The sequence below is a fragment of the Camellia sinensis genome, chromosome 9 (genome assembly GCF_055761805.1).
Source record: "Camellia sinensis isolate YWXY chromosome 9, ASM5576180v1, whole genome shotgun sequence".
In the NCBI taxonomy this organism is placed as follows: Eukaryota; Viridiplantae; Streptophyta; class Magnoliopsida; order Ericales; family Theaceae; genus Camellia; species Camellia sinensis.
Window position 1 is genome coordinate 1282138 of NC_138969.1, and position 6457 is coordinate 1288594.

Here is a 6457-nt window from a genome sequence, read left to right on the forward strand (position 1 = left end):
TCAATGAAAACAAAATAAATAAATAAGTAGAATTTTTTGAAAAGTGTTTATGAAAACCAAAACTAAACAAGTTGATTGTGATTTGTGGAGTATTGAGATTCATGAATTGGTGTTGGGGAGAAGTTATTAATTAGTCTTAGAATATTATGTCATTCTATTTATTGAAAGGTATGTATATAAATCTCTTAAAAAGAGATAAAAATATGAAGAATCTCATTGATTTAACCAATAACCATTAACGTAAAACACCACCTCAACTCACTCTAGGAATAAACAATAATTTTTTGATATGGAGTAATTAAAAAATATAAAAATCTATATAATAAGGCAAGATGGATTTTGAAAATGTCTTAAAATGTATGGGAGATACATTTGGTTTTAAGGGCCAAGATGAATCTTGAGCTTAGATCAACGGCCAAGATGAATCAGAGATACATTTCCCACCCGTTTGAGTTCATCTCTCCCTCTCTCCCACGTTCTCTTCAGCTCCCTCTCTCCCACGTTGTCTGTCATAGTGTCTCTCATCACCACAGCCATTGAAGACCCTTCGAACCCATCGATACCCACCCTCCTTCTTCGATACCCAACCCTTCGATACCCACCCTCCCTCTTCGATACCCACCCTCCCTCTTCGCTACGCTACTCCTCCTTCCCTTACAACCCTTCTCTTCGACCTGACCGAGGCTGTCACCGACCGAGCCTCCCTCCATCCGACGATCGAGTCGAGTCTCTCGCCTGACTCGCTTCTCGCCTCTCAATCCCGCCGGACTCTCTTCTGTCGACGGATCTGTCTTCTCTCGGCTCTCTCTCTCCGACCAGCCCGATTCTGTCCACCGACTCCAACCTACAGGTATATAACTACAAATTGAAATCTGCTGTTGTTGTAGAATTAGTTTTTTGAAAAGGATTTTTTTAAGGGGGCAAAAAAAAGAAAAGTTAAATCTGTTGTTGTTGTTGTAGAATTTGGGATTTTTTTTTTAGGGTTTTTTTGTAAGGGAAAAAAAAAAGAAAATTGAAATGTGTTGTTGTAGAGTTTTGTTCAAAATTTTTTTTTTTGTGACTTATTGCTCCTCTGTGGTGTGGATGTTCTTTGTTCTTTGTTCGAAGATGCCTCACCTCAAGTCTGCCCCAAGATCCTCTACTTTGTTTTTGATATTCCAGAGATGTAGGTTGAATTGAATGTATTGAATTTTTGTATGCAGTGTGCCAGTGATGGTACTAGGGCAGAAAGAAAGGCAAAATTGGAAGGCTATTCCTTTCCTTTGTGTGTAAAGATAGTTGAAACTTTGCAAAAGAGCAGGGGAAAATTTCACCTTCAAACCCTCCATGTTCTTGGGCACAACACCAGATGGGATTCTAAAGGAAATGCATGCCCGATTTTCCATGGTTTTCTGGTTAGTTCCATATTTATGAATTCCTTTTCCAATTAGTTGTTAGAAGGAAATGCAACATTTCAGGAGTCTACTCATCAATATATCCATTTCATACTCAAGCTCTTACAGTTTGAGTTCATTGTTCAATGCTGAACACAATGATAAAATAGGACTACATAGATTTTAGACAGTTAATGTATACATATTGTGCATGCTCCTGATCACCATCAGGAACATGGACCATCACTACTTACTACTCTTGGGTTTGATTGGTGTGATTTGGGTTTGATATTTTTTCCCCTTCTCTCTCTGTTCTTCTCCTTCATTTCATGAATACATACATTTTTAGGATTGTTTATAACATTCTTGGGTTTGATATTTTTTTTACATTCATGAATACATTGATATATTTTTAGTTTCATCTGTCTGGGTTTAAAATTGGGTTCATTGAGGCTTACAATCTGTGTAATTTGGGGCTTACAATCTGTTTTTATATTTGTAAGTTGGGGCTTACAATCTGTAATTTGGGGCTTACAATACATTGATATATTTTTAGCTCCAATGTTTAATATTTGTAGTTATATTTGTTTCCCGTGTATCTTTTGTGATTAATTTTATGATTAGTTTTATTGTTGTTGAAACTATGATATGGGTAAAGGTAGAAATGTCAAATATTCATGGATTTGGGTCATTTCTAGGTGAAGCTATGTGGAATAGCTTAGTATGGTAATCTCATAGGTGTTACAATTGGATACACAATAACGGCATTTATTAGTATGGTGTGAGTATAATTTTAATGGACTTGCTTTTCGATTTGAATCTCCTTATTAGTCTTTTATTGTCTTATTTATAGTAGGGGGAGAATTCTTCCCAATCCACTATGTGAGTTGGAGGCTTTGTGGGGATGTATGTAGATATACCATAAAATTATTTAATTTGTTTATTTGTTATTTGTAAATTATTATAATTATGTGATTTTATATATATAAAAAAAAATTGTGGATTATTTTTAAAATTATACTTATCGTCTATTTTTTTAAGACAAATATATATGATGAAATAATGTAGTTATAATTATCTTATCAATCTAATTTTTCTCATAACTAATTTATACATAGGATTTGAAAAAATGAACAATTCAAATTATCATAATAGCAGACTAAAATAATATTAAGATTTGAATTGTTCATTTTTTTAATCAACATTTGAGTCTTAGATTACAGTTTTTGAGTCTTTCTCATTACTCAAATTTTAAAATCACTAAATGATTCACCTAATGATCATTGTTCGAGTTTAGAAAAAATAAATATAAAAATGAAAACAAAAGCAACAATTGTCACATTTTTTTCAAATACTCCCCCACAAAAATGCATAGTCAGTCTATACATGCGTACTCACCTTAAACTGGGGGTATGACTCATGAGAGCAGGGGCATTATTCATTCTTCATAGCAGCCGGTTTTAATTAAACGATATTCAAAATATTTTTACAAACATAGTGTACATGAATTTACAGACATAGTGTACATGAATTTACAGAGAATCACCGAACTTCGCATCACAATCAGAAACAATTAACTAAATTTTCAGCAATTAAAGCAACAATAGGATGAACAAACAATCTCAATGCAAATAACCATAGAGAATTCACATCAATTGGGATTCTTTGTACTATATAGCATAAATCTGCTGATCAACATTTGATATGTTAAAAAATAAAATCTAATGATTTCAGTTTCCGCTTGAAATTTCAGATTTTGGCTTGAAAGGCTTGCGAAGAAAGCAGAAAGTTTTCAGGTTCTCTCTCTTTCTCTCTGTGCTTCATATTTAAATTGTTGATTCATGGTTTCTGGTTTATCATCATTTCCGTTTATGGTTCATGGCTTATCATTTGGTGAAACAGAGCTACTTCAGAGCCACACCAAACCTGAGGCTTCTATCTGTGCAAGGTAATATTTTTGTCTCTATTCCTCTTCTCTCTCTGTTCCCCTTTGTTTTCTTCTCTTGCCATTTTCTCTCTATCTGGTTCTGTTTTTTATTAAATACTCTCACATGCAAATACTTCAATTGTTGATAATTTGAGTTGTAATTTTAGTTTAGAATTTGGGTTTATATATCTGGGTTTATATATTTGAGTTAAAATTGGAAAATTATTGGTGAAATTGATATTGATGATATTTACACTTACTAGCAGAGTATGTACACCCACCTTCCATTGTTGTTTGGGATGTCCCAAAATAGTTATCCATCTTGAAAAGCCAAGAAACTAATACTGTTATCATCATTTTGTTAAGTTTGAATGCATTTAATAGATGGACAATTTTGAAAATTCTTACTATACTGTTAAAGTATATAAACATATTAACTCATAAATTTAATTTTTTTTCTTTCCTTTTAAACAAACCCAAAGTAATTGTTTGTGTTTGTTATTTTTTTTTTAATGGAATATGATAAGTACTAAATTAACAAAAATAAATAAAACATGATATGCTTTTCAGTTGTCTTTGTAAAATAGATAGATGGAGAGACATTATACTATAGTTTGATTCTTCATCAAACAGAATAATTAAGCTGATATTACCCCAATATCCATTGAACGCCACGCCACACCTCACCTCACCTCACTCACTAATGATTTTGAAAGAGTTATTTGTTATGATTGGCAGCACTTATTAACTGTCCTATTGGTTCAAAGGGGTTTTATTATTTGTTTGGATTTGTTTTCTGGGGGTGTAAATTGATACATGGACCAATTGTTAACCAAACAATTCTAACATTTTTTTATTTCTTTTTGTTGCTCACTCACTAATGATTTTGAAAGAGTTATTTGTTATGATTGGCGGCACTAATTAATTGTCCTATTGGTTCAAAGGGGTTTTATTATTTATTTGGATTTGTTTTATGAGGGTGTAAATTGATACATGGACCAATTGTTAACCAAACATTTCTAACATTTTTTTATTTTCAATAAATCTGCTGATACATATCAAACAAAGAATCTGCTAATCATTTATTTTATTTGATATGTATCAACATCTGATCAAATTTTATCTACTGATACATATCAAACAATAAATCTACTGATGCATATCAAAGTTTACATTCAAAGTTCATTCAAAGTATAAATAAATTTCATTCAAAGTTCTATCAATTTATCTGCTGAAATTTTTTCTGCTGATATGTATCAATAAATTTCATTCAAAGTTCTATCAACTGGTTTGTATCTCTATCTGATTGATTGGGGTAAATGATTTCTTTTCATTTTATATTGTTGGGTTTGAATTTTCCAGAATTCTCTCTAAAATTATCAAATTTACATTTGTCTTTCACACACACGTATGAGCGAGTCTTGCATTCACAATAGCGAGTCTTGCATTAACACCTTTTCTAACACTATCAGTCTATCATCATAAGCATTACTTGAACACACCATCTCTATTACGATCCTAGAACAATATTACATATTGGAGACCTAACAATGAAATACAATATTACATGTGTGTATGTGTATTGGAGAATAAAACTAAAGGCACGGTGTAAATTCATCCACTTTTCATCCACTAATCATTGGTTACAATCCTAATTCTCAGAGTAAATTTTGTTCAAGGTCATATAGTTGTGGATACAGTGGGATAATCTTTTCTTTCTCTCTCTGCTTCGAACCCCGATTGGAGCTCTCCGGTACCTCTCTCCCTCTCTCCCTCTCTCTCTATGCTTCATGTTTAAATTGTTGATTCATGGTCTGGTTTATCATAATTTTTGTTTCTGGTTCATTTCTGTTTATCATCATTTCTGGTTTATCATTTCTGTTTCTGTTTTTGGTTTATGCTTCATAATTTCTGTTTAAATTGTTTAAGTTCATTTTTGTTGGCTATTTAAAAAAAGAGAGGAAAAAAAATAAAGGGGTTCTTACCATATACTCCCTAGATTTTGGTTTATAAAGCTTGGTTCTTTTGTTTTGTTTATTTATTCATTTGCCAAATTATTTAATTATGATTTCATTTCGCTTGCAAGATTTGATTATTGTTGGCATTGGAAGGAATATATTTGTTCAGGCCCAAGTGAGTAATGCCTTTTATTGTCTTCTTATTCTTTGTGATTCTTCTAATTCTCAGACTAAATTTTGTTCAAAGTCATATAGTTGTGGATACAGTGGGATAATTAACCGTTCATTTTGTCAGTGCCACATTGCACTGTGATGGTTACATGTCCATAAAAAAATAGTATTGATTCAATTTCTAAAAAGAAAAAAACTCAGGAAAAATTTGTTATGCTTATGATATTTTAAATTATTTAGTTTGGTTTTATGAGAGAGATTGTTAGAAGCTAATCCCAAATACTGGTTGGCTATGTGGATCATTTTCCATATGGCTTCATTCAAAGTTCTGTCAACTGGTTTCTTTTCATTTTATATTGTTGGGTTTGAGTTTTCCAGAATTCTCTCTAGCGAGCTGTTAACAGGTTATTTCTGCTCTCCAGTCTCGGCTCACAAGGTAAGATGCTCGCTCCCCTTCTCTTTATGTTTCCTTTCTCTCTCTGTATTTCTTCCTACCCATTTTCTGTTCATTCCTCTCCTCTCGCTGCTCAATCTTTTTGAGTTTTCCAGAATTCTTTTAGGGTTGTTTGCCTATGCCATTTTTACAAAACTGACTACATAAAACAATTTTGGAAACACATCAATCTGTTACAAAAGATAAAGTTTTAGGTAGATTACTCTACTTATATTTTCCGACTTTAGTTCTATGTCTTATGATAAGGTTTGGCCTCAGGTAATGTTTAATAAAGTTGAAAATTAAAAATTAAGTATTGAAAATTGAATGTTAAATTTATTGAATTAAAAAGTTGTTTGATCAAAATTTAAGTACTAAACTAAAAATAAATTGTTTGATATGTATAAGATAAAATTTGAAATTTATTATTTTCAAATCGTTATGTATTTTAATCGTTGTGTATGGTTCGTCGCCATTAATCTCTCTGTCGGGCTGTTTTGTGTTGCCCTCATCTCGCTAACTTGAGGCGATTGAATGGCAAACTGATACATTTAACTTTGATACCGAGTTCGTAAAAGTAGATCAGGGAACCCTC

The 6457-nt window shown here is 32.1% G+C and overlaps 1 non-coding gene across 2 annotated transcripts; it reads left to right on the forward strand.

The window, feature by feature from the left end:
- The first annotated feature begins 346 nt into the window (after nucleotides 1-346).
- On the forward strand, nucleotides 347-4732 carry LOC114282523 (uncharacterized). Of its 2 annotated transcripts, XR_014339301.1 has the most exons (4): nucleotides 347-850; nucleotides 1203-1394; nucleotides 3127-3169; nucleotides 3276-4732. It is a non-coding gene; the product is annotated as an uncharacterized LOC114282523 (transcript). The 2 variants fall into 2 exon arrangements; XR_014339300.1 differs by lacking the exon at nucleotides 347-850 and having other exon boundaries at nucleotides 1004-1394.
- Nucleotides 4733-6457: the final 1725 nt, after the last annotated feature.